This window comes from Neolamprologus multifasciatus, chromosome 20, assembly GCF_963576455.1.
Source record: "Neolamprologus multifasciatus chromosome 20, fNeoMul1.2, whole genome shotgun sequence".
NCBI lineage: Eukaryota > Metazoa > Chordata > Actinopteri > Cichliformes > Cichlidae > Neolamprologus > Neolamprologus multifasciatus.
This window is the reverse complement of record NC_140458.1, coordinates 18,978,388-18,996,087: the sequence shown is the minus strand read 5'-3', so window position 1 is coordinate 18,996,087 and position 17,700 is coordinate 18,978,388.

Genomic DNA, 17,700 nt, shown 5'->3' with positions numbered 1-17,700 from the left:
TTGAGCAGAAATTCTGCTGATTCATCTCTTTTCAGTGCAACTTTCTGCTTCTTTACCTTTTTTCTGCAGAAATTCTGCTCATTCAACTCTTTTCAGCAAAATTTTCAGCCTTTTCACCTCTTATCAGCACAAATCTCAGCTGTTTTCAGAAAAAACTCTTTTGAGCAGAAATTCTGCTGATTCGTCTCTTTTGAGCAGAAATTCTGCTGATTCATCTCTTTTCAGTGCAACTTTGTGCTTCTTTCCATCTTTTCTGCAGAAATTCTGCTCATTCACCTCTTTTCAGCGCAACTTTCTGCTTCTTTACCTCTTTTCAGCAGAAATTCTTCTGATTCACCCCTTTTCTGTAAAGTTTTCAGGCTTTTCACCTCTTATCAGCACAAATCCCAGCTTTTTCAGCTGTTTTCAGCAAAAACCTCTTTTTAGCAGAATTCTGCTCATTCAGCTTTTTTCAGCAGAAATTCTGCTGATTTATCTATTTTCAGCGCAATTTTCTGCTTCTTTCCATCTTTTCTGCAGAAATTCTGCTAATTCAACTCTTTTCAGCAAAATTTTCAGCCTTTTCACCTCTTATCAGCACAAATCCCAGCTGTTTTCAGAAAAATCTCTTTTGAGCACAAATTCTGCTGATTCATCTCTTTTGAGCAGAAATTCTTCTGATTCACCGATTTTCAGCGCAACTTTCTGCTTCTTTCCATCTTTTCAGCAGAAATTCTTCTGATTCACCTCTTTTCTGTAAAGTTTTCAGGCTTTTCACCTCTTATCAGCACAAATCCCAGCTTTTTCAGCTGTTTTCAGCAAAAACCTCGTTTTAGCAGAATTCTGCTCATTCAGCTTTTTTCAGCAGAAATTCTGCTGATTTATCTCTTTTCAGCGCAATTTTCTGCTTCTTTCCATCTTTTCAGCAGAAATTCTGCTCATTCACCTCTTTTCAGCAGATTTTTCACCCCTTTTGAGCACAAATCTCAGCTTTTTCAGCTGTTTTTCAGCAAAAACCTCTTTTCAGCAGAAATTCTGCTGATTCATCTCTTTTCAGTGCAACTATCTGCTTCTTTCCATCTTTTCTGCAGAAATTCTGCTGATTCATTTCTTTTCAGCAAAATTTTAAGCCTTTTCACCTCTTATCAGCACAAATCTCAGCTGTTTTCAGAAAAACATCTTTTTAGCAGAATCCTGCTCATTCAGCTTTTTTCAGCCGAATTTTCACCTCTTTTCACCACAAATCTCAGCTGTTTTCAGAAAAAACTCCTTTGAGCAGAAATTCTGCTGATTCATCTCTTTTCAGCAGAATTTTAAATTTTGTCACCACTTTTCAGCACAAATCCCAGCTTTTTCAGCTGTTTTCAGCAAAAACCTCTTTTCAGCAGAAATTCTGCTGATTGAACTCTTTTCAGCAGAATTTTCACCTCTTTTCAGCACAAATTCTGCTTATTCACCTCTTCTGCAAAATATTCAGCCTTTTCACCTGTTGTCAGCAGAAATTCTGCTCATTCACCTCTTTTCAGTCCAATTTTCTGCTTCTTTCCATCTTTTCTGTAGAAATTCTGCTCATTCAACTCTTTTCAGCAAAATTTTCAGCCTTTTCACCTCTTATCAGCACAAATCGCAGCTGTTTTCAGAAAAAATTCTTTTGAGCAGAAATTCTGCTGATTCATCTCTTTTCTGGAAAAATTTCAGCCTTTTCACCTCTTATCAGCACAATTCTCAGCCATTTTGCTCATTTCAGCAAAATTGGCAGTTTCTCCACCACTTCTTTGAGAGGTTGACTTTGGCTCAGTGAGATGAATAACCGTCTTGAGACCAGGAGGGCCAGGTTCAAATCCTGCTCAGGGCAACTTTTTTTTTTCACCACTTTTCAGCAAAAATTTCTCCGTCTTTGCCCCTTTCAGTAGAATTTTTTGCTTTTCACCACTTTTCAACAAAATTTTCTGCTTCTTTACCTATTTTCAGCAGAATTTTACGTTTCTTCACCGCCATGCAACTTTTTGCAACTTTTCAACTTTTTCAGCTTTTTTCAGCAGACATCTTCAGCGTTAAGGCATCCACACAGCATTTTCGCAGGAAATGCAAATTTTTCTAGTTCTTTATACTTTATTGTGTGGATGCTTTAAGGCATCCACACTATTGAGTTCCTGTTTCTCTTTATTCTTTATTATTATTGTGTGGATGCTTTAAGGCATCCACACTATTGAGTTCCTGTTTCTCTTTATTCTTTATTATTATTGTGTGGATGCTTTAAGGCATCCACACTATTGAGTTCCTGTTTCTCTTTATTCTTTATTATTATTATTATTATTGTGTGGATGCTTTAAGGCATCCACACTATTGAGTTCCTGTTTCTCTTTATTGTGTGGATGCTTTAAGGCATCCACACTATTGAGTTCCTGTTTCTCTTTATTCTTTATTATTATTATTATTATTATTCTTCAAGTTGCTTCCGTACGTTTTTCGCCGTAGAACTACTTCCACAATTTTTATGCTATTTTCACCATTCAAATTTTAAACTATTCTGCTATTTCTGCTAATTTGCGCAATATCTTTTGGTATTTTTTGCTATTATACTTTTTAAAATATTAAGCTTTTTATGCAATTTTTTGTCCCATTGAAATTAATGTAAAACTTCCAAAATTCTGCTAAATTTTGCTTGTTTTTGAAACTTAACTACTTCCTCATACTTTCACGTAGAACAACCATTCAAATTTTAAAATGTTCACAAATCATTGGGCTATTCATGTATATTTCAACTTTTTCATATCTGTTACCGTTTTCATCTTATCCCTCTTTAAGTTTAGAGTTGCAAAATTGTGATTTTTCACAAAATACATGCGTTGTTATGGTTGCTATGCACTTGGCTTTCAGTGTGGTACTGTAAGTTTCGCAGTCTTCTCTTCATGTCCGAACAACTTCTTGCTACTTGCTCAATTTTTACTCAACTTCCACAAATTATACATCAAAACGTAGGTATTTTTGCTGGCTTTCAGAAATTGTCACTATCATTGTTGTGGGATTTATAGAATTTTGGCAAATCTCCTCAGACCAACACAAACTCTGAAAACTCTCCATAGAAAGTCAATAGAGAGTTTGTTCAAAATCACCGCTTGATTTCTGTAATGAGAGTCATATTCGAATCGCCATATCTCCTTAACGAAGCGAAGTCAAGACATGAGGCTTGTGCCAATATATCTTCAGACACTCCTGACGCTCACAATTTAAAAAGTTTTTTCTCACCTATTACCATTTGGCCATGAATTACGTTTGTTTGAGGGTAGGAAATTCGATCTTCGCTCAGATTTCTTCAGATTTCAAACTCTGGAAATGAACCACTTTTTTCTCTTGTCATATCTTTTTGATGGATTTCCATAGAGACCTAAAAATTTCCATGACTGTTCACTAAAGTCCGCTGTCTCTTACGGTGAAAGAATGATATCGATACTCCAAATAGATTTAGAGTTACAAAGCGTTGTTTGAGGGCAAGTCAAGGCAGTTTTTGCTTCGCCTCTACTCAGTTATGGTGCATTAGAAGTCAAATATCTTTAATAATTCATATTTTAATGATAAATTGTCAACACTTGAAGATTCCCCCATCTCTGCTGAACAAAACGGTGTAAGAATGATCGTTCTAGCCCCTACGGTTAGGAAATTATGGTCATTTGTTTGAGTTTAGTCCTCACTATGAGAAATAGACTGCAAAAATCCTGCCTCTCTGCTGCGTGTGTAAAAACGGCTGCACCTGTTTTGGCGGGAAAAAAGTACACAGCCTCTCTGATTGGTGGATTCAAATTTAGCAGCTCCCAGGCTGCTTGACTGACCTAAAAACTGGCTTCTCTCTCTTTCTGTGTGTGTTATAGTATTTCTAAATGATAGTATTTCTGCTTTTTATAATATTTCTGCTAAATTATAGTATTTCTGCTTTTTATAATATTTCTGCTTTTTATAGTATTTGAGCTTAATATAGTATTTCTGCTTTTAATAGGATTTGTGCTTAATATAGTATTTCTGCTAAATTATAGTATTTCTGCTTATTATAGTATTTCTGATTTTTTTATAGTATTTCTGCTAAATTATAGTATTTCTGCTAAATTATAGTATTTCTGCTAAATTATAGTATTTGTGCTTAATATAGTATTTCTGCTAAAATATAGTATTTCTGCTTAATATAATATTTCTGCTTTTTATAGTATTTGTGCTAAAACATAGTATTTCTACTAAATGTAGTATTTATGCTTAATCATACTATTTCTATATATTACTGCCAGGTCCCCAGGCAGCCAATCCTCTGTGAGGACTGAGACATTCAAATTCACAAATCAGAGCCTGCATGGCTTCCCAGCCAGCCAATCATATCTGAGGGCTCAGGCATTCAAATTTGCATATTGGGGCCTGCAAAAATCCTGTCTCTCTGCTGCATGTGTAAAAACGGCTGCACCTGTTTTGGCGGGGAAAAGTACACAGCCTCTCTGATTGGTGGATTCAAATTTAGCAGCTCCCAGGCTGCTTGACTGACCTAAAAGCTTGCTTCTCTCTCTTTCTGTGTTGTGTTATAGTATTTCTAAATTATAGTATTTCTGCTTTTTATAGTATTTCTGCTAAATTATAGTATTTCTGCTAAATTATAGTATTTCTGCTTTTTATAGGATTTCTGCTTTTTATATGATTTGTGCTTAATATAGTATTTCTGCTTTTTACAGTATTTGTGCTTAATATAGTATTTCTGCTAAAGTATAGTGTTTCTGCTTTTTATAGGATTTGTGCTTAATATAGTATTTGTGCTTAATATAGTATTTCTGCTTAATTATAGTATTTCTGCTTTTTATAGTATTTCTGCTAAATTATAGTATTTCTGCTAAATTATAGTATTTCTGCTTAATATAGTATTTCTGCTAAATTATAGTATTTCTGCTTTTTATAGTATTTGTGCTAAAACATAGTATTTCTACTAAATGTAGTATTTATGCTTAATTATACTATTTCTATATATTACTGCCAGGTCCCCAGGCAGCCAATCCTCTCTGAGGACAGACATTCAAATTTACAAATCAGAGCCTTCACGGCTTCCCAGCCAGCCAATCGTATCTGAGGGCTCAGGCATTCAAATTTGCATATTGGGGCCTTCACGGCTTGTAAGCCAGCCAATCATATCTGAGGGCTCAGGCATTCAAATTTGCATATTGGGGCCTTCACGGCTTGTAAGCCAGCCAATCATATCTGAGGGCTCAGGCATTCAAATTTGCATATTGGGGCCTGCAAAAATCCTGTCTCTCTGCTGCATGTGTAAAAACGGCTGCACCTGTTTTGGCGGGGAAAAGTACACAGCCTCTCTGATTGGTGGATTCAAATTTAGCAGCTCCCAGGCTGCTTGACTGACCTAAAAACTTGCTTCTCTCTCTTTCTGTGTTGTGTTATAGTATTTCTAAATTATAGTATTTCTGCTTTTTATAATATTTCTGCTAAATTATAGTATTTCTGCTAAATTATAGTATTTCTGCCTTTTATAGGATTTGTGCTTAATATAGTATTTCTGCAAAATATAGTATTTCTGCTTTTTATATGATTTGTGCTCAATTCTAGCATTTCTGCTTTTTATAGTATTTCTGCTTTTTATAATATTTGAGCTTTCTGCCTTTTATAGGATTTGTGCTTAATATAGTATTTCTGCAAAATATAGTATTTCTGATTAATTATAGTTTTTCTACCAAATCATAGTACAGTATTTCTGCTTTTTATAGTATTTATGCTTAATATAGTATTTCTGCTTTTTATAGTATTTGTGCTTAATATAGTATTTCTGCTAAATTATAGTGTTTCTGCTTTTTATAGGATTTGTGCTTAATATAGTATTTGTGCTTAATTATAGTATTTCTGCTTTTTATAGTATTTCTGCTAAATTATAGTATTTCTGCTTAATATAGTATTTCTGCTAAATTATAGTATTTCTGCTTTTTATAGTATTTGTGCTAAAACATAGTATTTCTACTAAATGTAGTATTTATGCTTAATTATACTATTTCTATATATTACTGCCAGGTCCCCAGGCAGCCAATCCTCTCTGAGGACAGACATTCAAATTTACAAATCAGAGCCTTCACGGCTTCCCAGCCAGCCAATCATATCTGAGGGCTCAGGCATTCAAATTTGCATATTGGGGCCTGCACGGCTTGTAAGCCAGCCAATCATATCTGAGGTCTGCCGTTTCTTCTCTCGTCATATCTCAGCGACGGATGTACAAAGAGCAATGAAAATCGCAGTCAAAGTACACCAAAGTCCGCTGATTCACCCAGTACAAGAATTATGTTTCTAGTCCACCTAGTTTTTGAGTTACACGGCGTTTTGTAACTCCAAAAAACGGCGTTTTTCGCCTCTCACCGCGAGCTAATTCTGACTGCTCATCACCCTGTTTTCCAGTCACCTGCTCTCTTTCCCAGTGGCGCAGTTGGTAATGACACGGGTCTGCAACCAAAAGGTCGTGGGTTCGATTCAACCTTGGTCAACATTTTTTTTGCCCTACAAATTAATACACTATCACAGACAAGTAATTCATATTCATCATTTATTATAATTCAGCAAACTTTTATGATTTTAGCAGCTTTTTTGCCAAATCATGGTTTTTGTGCCAAATCATAACAGTTGTTTTATGTTATAGTATTACTACTAAGTGGAGGAATTTCTGTCATGTTACAGTATATGTGCTGATTACAGTATTTCTATATTATATTTCTCTTTCTAAATATAGCATTTCTGCTATATAATTGTATTTCTGCTATGTTATAATATTTGTGTTAAACCAGAGTATTTGTGCTGAAACATAGTATTTCTGCCAAATGATAGTATTTCTGTCAAATTATAGTATTTGTGCTAAAACATAGTATTAATTTAAAATTACAATATTCATATTTGATCACAGTTTCTCTGGTAAATCACAGTATTTCTGCTATGTTGTACTATTTTTCTAAATCATAGTGTTTCTGTAATGTTTAAGTATTTTTGGCTAAATATATTCTTTCTGTTATCTTATACTATTTCTCCTAAATTCTTGTATATTTGAGAAGTTATCGTGTTTCTGGTAAGTTACAATATTTCTGCCAAGTTCTGCTATGCTATTGTATTTCTGCCAAGTATTATGTTTCCTCTAAGATATTGCAGTTCTGCTAAGTTATTACTTTTTAGCAAAGTTCCTTTGCTTCTGCAAAGTTTTTACAATTTCTGCAACTTTTCAGCTTTTTCAGCTAGTTTTTGCAGACAGCTTCAGCTTTAAAGCATCCACACTGCATTTTCGCAGGAAATGCAAATTTTTCTAGTTATTGTGTGGATGCTTTAAGGCATCCACACTATTGAGTTCCTGTTTCTCTTTATTCTTTATTATTATTATTATTCTTCAAGTTGCTTCCGTACGTTTTTCGCCGTAGAACTACTTCCACAATTTTTATGCTATTTTCACCATTCAAATTTTAAACTATTCTGCTATTTCTGCTAATTTGCGCAATATCTTTTGGTATTTTTTGCTATTATACTTTTTAAAATATTAAGCTTTTTATGCAATTTTTTGTCCCATTGAAATGAATGTAAAACTTCCAAAATTCTGCTAAATTTTGCTTGTTTTTGAAACTTAACTACTTCCTCATACTTTCACGTAGAACAACCATTCAAATTTTAAAATGTTCACAAATTATTGGGCTATTCATGTATATTTCAACTTTTTCATATCTGTTACCGTTTTCATCTTATCCCTCTTTAAGTTTTGAGTTGCAAAATTGTGATTTTTCACAAAATACATACGTTGTTATGGTTGCTATGCACTTGGTTCTAAGTGAGGCACTGTAAGTTTCGCAGTCTTCTCTTCATGTCCGAACAACTTCTTGCTACTTGCTCAATTTTCACTCAACTTCCACAAATTATACATCAAAACGTAGGTATTTTTGCTGGCTTTCAGAAGATGTCACTATCATTGTTGTGGGATTTATAGAATTTTGGCAAATCTCCTCAGACCAAGACAAAGTCTGAAAACTCTCCATAGAAAGTCAATGGAGAGTTTGTTCAAAATCACCGCTGGATTTCTGTAATGAGAGGCATATTCGAATCGCCATATGTCCTTAACGAAGCGAAGTCAAGACATGAGGCTTGTGCCAATATATCTTCAGACTCTCCTGACGCTCACAATTCAAGAATTTTTTTCTAACCTATTACTATTTGGCCATGAATTACGTTTGTTTGAGGGTAGGAAATTCGTCCTTCGCTCAGATTTCTTCAGCTTTCAAACTCTGGAAATGAACCACTTTTTTCTCTCGTCATATCTTTTTGATAGATTTCCACAAAGACCTGAAAATTTCCATGGTTGTTCGCCAAAGCCTGCTGTCTCCTACGGTGAAAGAATGATATCGATACTCCAAATTGATTTAGAGTTAGAAAGCGTTGTCTGAGGGCAAGTCAAGGCAGTTTTCGCTTCGCCTCTACTCAGTTATGGTGCATTAGAAGTCAAATATCTTTAATAATTCATATTTTAATGATAAATTGTCAACACTTGAAGATTCCCCCATCTCTTCTGAACAAAACGGTGTAAGAATGACCGTTCTAGCCCTTACGGTTAGGAAATTATGGCCATTTGTTGCAGGGTAGTCGTCACTATGAGAAATAGACTGCAAAAATCCTGTCTCTCTGGTGCGTGTGTAAAAACGGCGGCACCTGTTTTGGCGGGAAAAAGTACACAGCCTCTCTGATTGGTGGATTCAAATTCAGCAGCTCCCAGGCTGCTTGACTGACCTAAAAAGTTGCTTCTCTCTCTTTCTGTGTGTGTTATAGTATTTCTAAATTATAGTATTTCTGCTTTTTATAATATTTCTGCTAAATTATAGTATTTCTGCTTTTTATAGTGTTTCTGCTTTTTATAGGATTTGTGCTTAATATAGTATTTGTGCTTAATATATTATTTCTGCTAAATTATAGTATTTCTGCTTTTTATAATATTTCTGCTTTTTATAGTATTTGAGCTTAATATAGTATTTCTGCTTTTAATAGTATTTGTGCTTAATATAGTATTTGTGCTAAAACATAGTATTTCTGCTTTTTATAGTATTTCTGCTAAATTATAGTATTTCTGCTTAATATAATATTTCTGCTTTTTATAGTATTTGTGCTAAAACATAGTATTTCTACTAAATGTAGTATTTATGCTTAATCATACTATTTCTATATATTACTGCCAGGTCCCCAGGCAGCCAATCCTCTGTGAGGACTGAGACATTCAAATTCACAAATCAGAGCCTGCACGGCTTCCCAGCCAGCCAATCATATCTGAGGGCTCAGGCATTCAAATTTGCATATTGGGGCCTGCAAAAATCCTGTCTCTCTGCTGCGTGTGTAAAAACGGCTGCACCTGTTTTGGCGGGGAAAAGTACACAGCCTCTCTGATTGGTGGATTCAAATTTAGCAGCTCCCAGGCTGCTTGACTGACCTAAAAACTTGCTTCTCTCTCTTTCTGTGTTGTGTTATAGTATTTCTAAATTATAGTATTTCTGCTTTTTATAGTATTTCTGCTTTTTATAGGATTTGTGCTCAATTCTAGCATTTCTGCTTTTTATAGTATTTCTGCTTTTTATAATATTTGAGCTTTCTGCTTTTTATAGGATTTGTGCTTAATATAGTATTTCTGCAAGATATAGTATTTCTGATTAATTATAGTTTTTCTACCAAATCATAGTACAGTATTTCTGCTTTTTATAGTATTTATGCTTAATATAGTATTTCTGCTTTTTTATAGTATTTGTGCTTAATATAGTATTTCTGATAAATTATAGTGTTTCTGCTTTTTATAGGATTTGTGCTTAATATAGTATTTGTGCTTAATATAGTATTTCTACTAAATTATAGTATTTCTGCTTTTTATAGTATTTCTGCTTAATATAGTATTTCTGCTAAATTATAGTATTTCTGCTTTTTATAGTATTTGTGCTAAAACATAGTATTTCTACTAAATGTAGTATTTATGCTTAATCATACTATTTCTATATATTACTGCCAGGTCCCCAGGCAGCCAATCCTCTCTGAGGACAGACATTCAAATTTACAAATCAGAGCCTTCACGGCTTCCCAGCCAGCCAATCATATCTGAGGGCTGAGGCATTCAAATTTGCATATTGGGGCCTTCATGACTTGTAAGCCAGCCAATCATATCTGAGGGCTCAGGCATTCAAATTTGCATATTGGGGCCTTCACGACTTGTAAGCCAGCCAATCATATCTGAGGGCTCAGGCATTCAAATTTGCATATTGGGGCCTGCACGGCTTCCCAGCCAGCCAATCATATCTGAGGTCTGCCGTTTCTTCTCTCGTCATATCTCCGCGACGGTTGTACAGAGAGCAATGAAAATCGCAGTCAAAGTACACCAAAGTCCGCTGATTCACCCAGTACAAGAATTATGCTTCTAGTCCACCTAGTTTTTGAGTTACATGACGTTTTGTAACTCCAAAAAGCGGCGTTTTTCGCCTTGCACTGCGATCTAATTCTGACTGCTCATCACCCTGTTTTCTAGCCGCCGGCTCTCTTTCCCAGTGGCGCAGTTGGTAATGACATGGGTCTGCTAGCCAAAGGTCGTGGGTTCAATTCCTACCTTGATCAACATGTTTTTTTTCCCTACAAATTAATACACTATCACAGACCAGTGATTCATATTCATCATTTATTACAATTCTGCAAATTTTTATCATTTTACCAGCTTTTCTAATATGGACCTCAGATTCTTGTTAACACTCCATGGCACAAATACTGTTCCCTTTAGGCTTTGTGTATGTGTGTGTGTATCAATATTTCTCCCATTTTAAAGTATTACTCCTCCATAATTGTATTTCTGTTAAATCAAAGTACTTTTACTACATCTTAGTACTTCTGCTCAATCATAGTATTTCTGCTAAATCATAGTATTTTGCCAAATCGTGTTTTTTTTGCCAAATCATATAATTTGTGTTATGTTATAGTATTACTACTAAGTGGAGGAATTTCTGTCATGTTACAGTATATGTGCTGATTACAGTATTTTTGCCAAATCATAGTATTTCTACTATATCATATTTTTCTTTCTAAATATAGCATTTCTGCTATATAATTGTATTTCTGCTATGTTATAATATTTGTGCTAAACCAGAGTATTTGTGCTGAAACATAGTATTTCTGCCAAATGATAGTATTTCTGTCAAATTATAGTATTTGTGCTAAAACATAGTATTAATTTAAAATTACAATATTCATAGTTCATCACAGTGTCTCTGGTAAAACACAGTATTTCCGCTATGTTGTACTATTTTTCTAAATCGTAGTGTTTCTGTAATGTTTAGGTATTTTTGGCTAAATATATTCTTTCTGTTATCTTAAACTATTTCTCCTAAATTCTTGTATATTTGAGAAGTTATCATGTTTCTGGTAAGTTACAATATTTCTGCCAAGTTCTGCTATACTATTGTATTTCTGCCAAGTATTATGTTTCCTCTAAGATATTGCAGTTCTGCTAAGTTATTACTTTTTAGCAAAGTTCCTTTGCTTCTGCAAAGTTTTTTTCAGCTAGTTTTAGCAGACAGCTTCAGCTTTAAAGCAATTCAGAATTCATATGATTACAACCAATATGTATTAGAATAAAAGAAACAAATGTGCAATGAACATGTCAGGAGTCGCTGTTAAAAAGTCTCATGGCAGTGGGGTTAAGGGACTTCCTGAACCTCTTGAGTCCTGCAGTGGAGTGAGATGAGCCTCTGCAGCTCCTACTGTGAGGATGCTTAGGCGATCACCAACACCAGCTCCTTGGTGTTGGTGTTCAGAAGAAGACTGTTCTTATTACTGCAGTCAGTTAAATAAATCTATCATAATAAAGTACATTTTAACATAATGACCTTGTGTTTATTTATGTCTTTTAACCATTATTTCAAATTCAAAGAATCCAGTTTGAAACATTTATTAAACTTATAGAATTAAATTTCTGCTAGTTGTTTTTTGTTGCAAAAAGATCTAGTATAATAATATTTAAATTTACATATATTTTTCACGTTTTCAATGCCAATTTTGTGTAATTGCGGAGTTTCCCACTACCTGTGAATGCCTCTTTTTTTACGTCTCCGGCTGACTCCTGAATCTCCGCCCACTCTCTGGTCGATCCCTGCGGTAAGCTGCTTCTCTGTCTCTCTTCTCTGAAATGAAATGTCTATAAGCTGTTTGAGTGATTTACCCAGTTGTTGTTAGTGACGTATAAAGTCATGTTAAAGTAACACAATGACTGCTTTTTTAGTGAAACGTTGTAATTTTAGGTTTTAAAAGGAGTGTTTGGTATGCTAGCCCTAACAACCTAAGCGCTAACGCCTAGCCTAGCTGCTATAGGCCCAGTGTGAAATTAATATGGTTCATTTGATTGTTTAATACAGTTATTGTGTTGTATTTGGTTCATTCGGTGTGTTAGTGTTTCTGAGTCTCTTAGGGAAGTGAAGTTACAGTAAAGTCAGTTAAAACGGCCTCATTCTTTAGGTTGTAAGGTAATGAGCCGCCATTTTAGAACCACTGATTAGCAGGGTCGGCAACTTCAAAGGAGCCATTTTAGCGCCATTAGCTGTGTCCCACAAAGTCGGCTGCATCCTTCGGAGGACCCGGCCTTCGCGGTCTATGTGGGCCGGGTCCTTCAAAGGCCGAGAAGGCCGGAAGTGCGAGGCTGTGAAATGACGGTCTAGCCTTCAGATTAGCGTCACCGCTGTCTCGCTGGAATTTAATAAACTCGGCAGTCTGCTCCTTGCTATTTAAAATATAACTGGACACTGGCGTAAATTCTCGGTTGTTTAACGTTTATTCAGCTGTGTGAAAATCCTGGAGGAACCCAGCCATAATTTGTATTTGTAATTTACACCGCCACTTTCTCGCCTTAAAATATGTTAAAAATTTATTTTGTGGGCCAGAAAGATTAATAAAAGTAATTTTAAAACTTAGTAGCGGCCGCCATTGTTGGCAGCTGAAATTTGGCTGGGCCGCGCTATGAATTCTGGGATATGGTGGGCCACGAACGACACACCCGACCCATCCTTCAAATTAGGGGAAATGAAGGACGCATGTCATGTCAGCCGCATTTGAAGGGGTCGACGAATTGGGACAGCCTTCGTCGCCTGGCTGTGACATAATCGGCCTTCAAATGCCTCCGGAGGATGCAGCCAACGTTTTGGGACACAGCCGGGGAGAAAAAGAGTCGTGCTGGTGTTTGTGTTGTGGGTTAATTAACAGAAGGGAGAGAGAGAGTGAGGATAAAACACATAATATAAGAATAATAACATCTCTTAACAAGAAGTTTTTTTAATTAATTAATTTTAGTTTTTTAGTTAAATTTTAAGAACTGTTTAACAAACACTTGTTTGTGCAGGTTGGTTTTTTAAATAAAACCTACACCTGCAGCTCTGTTTAACTTCTGACTTTGTGAAAAATTAATGAAATATAAAAAAGTCCACCTTCAAATAAATAAAATGCAGCAGTGCACCATTAATATTATAAATATGATATGTAAATATTTAAAACAACAGCATATTAAATGATACTAAATGATACTGTGTGCAGGTGATAATATTTTTAGGAAGCAGAATTTGAATGCAGACCAACTCAAATGTTGAAGCCTACAAATATATCACCCAAGCTTTCATTTATGATTGTTCATGCTTTGAAATTGTGATGTCAGAATTTGATAAAGTGTGCATTGCTAGGTGTAGCAAATCATTGCTTATTAAATCTACTGTGTTATCTAATAGCACCAAACTAATAGAGCTATCACATAACTGAGAAACGTGTGTGGTTTATTGCAAACGGATGAAACCACGTTTTACCTTAATGAAGACAGTAATCTTTAATAAGGTGTAGAAAAAAGAGGTGAGTTGTTTGTTGCTGTGGTAAACAAAGAAGTGTACTGAATCTTTTGGACTACACAGAGTGATGCAGTATTGACTGTGATGCTGATTTGAGTTGTCTCATTCTGTGTTTTTGTGCTTTGTCTTTTGTTACACAGAGTGAAAGAGATCTTTGGTTTTGCCTTTGCTGGTAAGTAAACAGTGATTGTAACTGAAGCAGTATGAACCTGGCATTGCATAGCACATTTGACGACTTACATACAGTAGTTTGACTTTTTGTGATATGTTTCCATTTACTGATTGACGAAAACACAGGATTTGTGACCTGTAGCAGCAAAGCCCCCACACAGGGCCTCTGACTGTCCCTGAAAATGTCCCAGAAGTTTAATAGCCCATTTATGTATGATTTAATTTTTTTATGGCTTATTGAATCCAAACATAGTTAAATGTCAGATGTCTTTATACAGTTGTTCATTTTCTCCTTATGTTTGTGGATTTAAGTAGCAGACAAAACAATGAAAGTGTTTTAGGGGAGTCAGTATAAGTGGTTGCTCAAACACTTAAGAGCTGCACAGGTATTGATCTATATTGTCTCTCAAATTCTGCTGATGTATTACATTAAAGTCAGAACACTGTAGAAGTATTTTGCCTGACTCGGTATAAGTAATAGCTTTAACAGTTAAGCAATAATAAAAACTAAGAGAACCAGAGGTGTGAGTGGACATTGTTAGGTACATTACAGCCATTGTGTCGAATTAGTTTATTACTTATTTAGTGAATATAATGTGTTTTAAAATTAAATAGAAATGTTGCCAAAAAGGGACATTGCAACATACATAAATATTCCTAGCAACTGGTACAATGAAAGGAATTTTAAGTGTAATATTTTAAGACATTTCATTTCACAAAACATTCTGCACCTCTTTTATTGTAACATGTCAGTATTTACATGTATTTTAGGATTTGCATATTCATATCAGACTAACCAAAACATGATGAGGTTTTCTGTTGCTTTTGATTTCAAGAATTACTTTGTATTTAATGTTTTTAACCTGAAAGGACATTAAAAATTTTGGTTTTTCACACTTTATTAGCTCTGACCTGTTGTAGAAAATGTTGGAACCACAAGGCTTCTGTGTAGGAAATATTTGGTGTGTCCTGCACTTGTGCCAACAAATATTGGTGCCTGTTCTTTGCATTTCTGTAGTAATAATGCTTTTATTACACTTGCTGTAGCCATGTGAGACCCTGCAGTTCAATTATCTCCTCTTTAGACTACAGTAAACTTAAAAAAGCTTAAAGTAATTGAGGATTTTACTAGTTAATTTGTGTCACAGTAAATTGGATTGTGTGTGAAGAGGCTCTACAGTCTGAATCATCAAACAGTGATCTGATGAATTGTTTCCTTTCTCTAGACTGCTGATCTGATCGTCTCAAGTCTGGTAAGTAAAGGTTTTTCTGAGGTGCAGTGCTGGGAAATGTTTCTCATTATAGGAGATTCAGTGTAGTGCTGTGAGTGAGCACAGCTATTGGTGATCATCAAAAGTCATCAAATCCTAGAAAAGTCTGTGTAAACATTTCCAGACCTACAGAGGTCAGTAGGTTATTGTAGCAGCACATATTATTTCACATTAGAGCAGCTCATGAATAGCAGTTTAGGTACAATTAAGTCTTCAAGTAGGGCCTTGTGGATTTCTAAAGCTTCTTTCCCTTCATTAAATTAAGTCACTGTCTGAAAACTGCTCTTTGAATTAGTCTTTTAATTAAAGATTTTGTTGATGACTGGAAAAAATCTAAAGCACAGATACAGCACTCATTTCTGTATTCTATGATTAAATGATCTATAAAGAAATTATCATCATACTACACTTAATTAGGCCTTTAAATCGGCCATTATAAGTACATCCTAGATTTAGTGGAGTGCTTATGGCTGTGTATTAAACATACCCCAAATGTGACTGAAATATGTAGAAACTGCTTTGTAGGAACCATCCATCTCCAAATTTCTCATTTTGCCAAAAGTCATACTGAATAAAGTATTGTTTACTTTTATGTTAATGGATCTTAAATCCCTGTTTCTGTGTGCCCAGATATTATGATGTACTGTTGTCCCAGGTAAGTACACAGAAACAGGGATTTTAGTGTGATGTGGCATAAATTTTAAGCAGGTGGCCTGAAATTGTCTGCTCTAACCTCAGTGTGTGGGTTTTGTTGTACCATATGATATTTACAGTAGGTTATTGTAGCAGCACATCTTGGTTTAAGTTTATAGACACTGTTTGTTTTTATTGTGTTAATAGAATGTAAAAATTTCTTTAGAATAGTTCCACCACCATTTTTGAGCATTTTCAATCAATTCAGTCCAATAATGTACTGTGGAACTCTTCAATATGTAAAGCCCTGTATGTACTGTATTTTTCGGATTATAAGGCGAATGCAGCTAACCAAATATTCAGATAACTCAAACTATTCAACTCATTCACAGTAACTCTCAACATTTTTCAGTGGTAACACATAACAATACACTATCTTTTTCTGTTCAGTCCTCTTCCACAAATCTATCAAATTCTTCATGGATTGATCGGTTTGGAATCTGCTTCGTACGCATGTCTCTAAACAGATGACAGGTCCTCATACACACACCATAATATTATGTTTAAGGACAATACGAATTACTCCGCAAGGCTCCTGACTACTGTAGCTGTAATGCTCCAACAATCCATCAAGCGCTGCAGCTTTAAAGCTTTCCAAAGTCATACTAAAACATTTTGACAGATGTTTGAGCGCCATGTAGCACATAAAATTGGGTTGAGGTCACTAAGCACAGCCAGAATTAATACATAAGGTAAACTGTTAATTTTTGAGAAAACTAAAGAATTTTAAGTGTGACTTATAGTCCGAAAAATACTGGAAAACCATGTTTATTGGAAATATGCCTAATTCCAGTCCCTTTTTGTCTTACAGGTGACCTGCTGCAGAAAACTCTCTCCCTCTATCGTTGACAAGCAATTCAGTCTGTCCTATCACTCTCCCTCTCCCTGCTCCATCTTTGTTGACAAGCCATTCTATCTTCTATCATTCTCCGCCATGAGCTCTATCTAATTTTGACAAGCTTGAACCTGTGTTGACAAATAATCTAAGGTTGACAAGAAATCTAAGGTTGACAAGAAATCGAAGTTTGACAAGAAACCAAGTTTGACAAGAAACCAAGTTTTTGGAAATTGAAGTTACCACAACTTCGTCGATCTGTTTTCAGAAATCTGAGAGATCTCTGCTCTCACTGCTCCTTCTTTCCTGTTGTTAAACTCTCTCATACCTACTAATTTTGCTGGAAATTGCAAGTAGAAAGTTGAATATACAGTAGTAGAATTATAGTACAGTAGATTTTACAGTACAAACTACTTACACAGCTCCACATTTATAGTTTTGACTTGGCATTACACTGATAGTTTGCCTTACAGGTGCAATTACTTTGATAAATTATATAAAATATACACATTTTTAAAGGCTTATCTGTAATGAGATAATTGGTTATTTTGTAATACATACATTCAGACTACTGTATTCACATAAATATTAAATCAGATCCGAATACATTTTTCAAGTCTGTTTCATTGACTATAACATTTGACTACAGTAAGTTATATATAAATACTATTGTTATTCAAACCCATTTCTATTACTCAGTGTAAGTGTTCAGTCACAATTGTCATCGAGAAGCTGCCCTGAGGTCCCAGACTTCCTGTTTCCTGACTGCTGCAGAACATCCAGCTGAAGAATCCTCATCGCCTCTCATCTGATCACTGATCACCATCACAGCTCCATATAGTTGATTTAAGTATTAGATATCTCA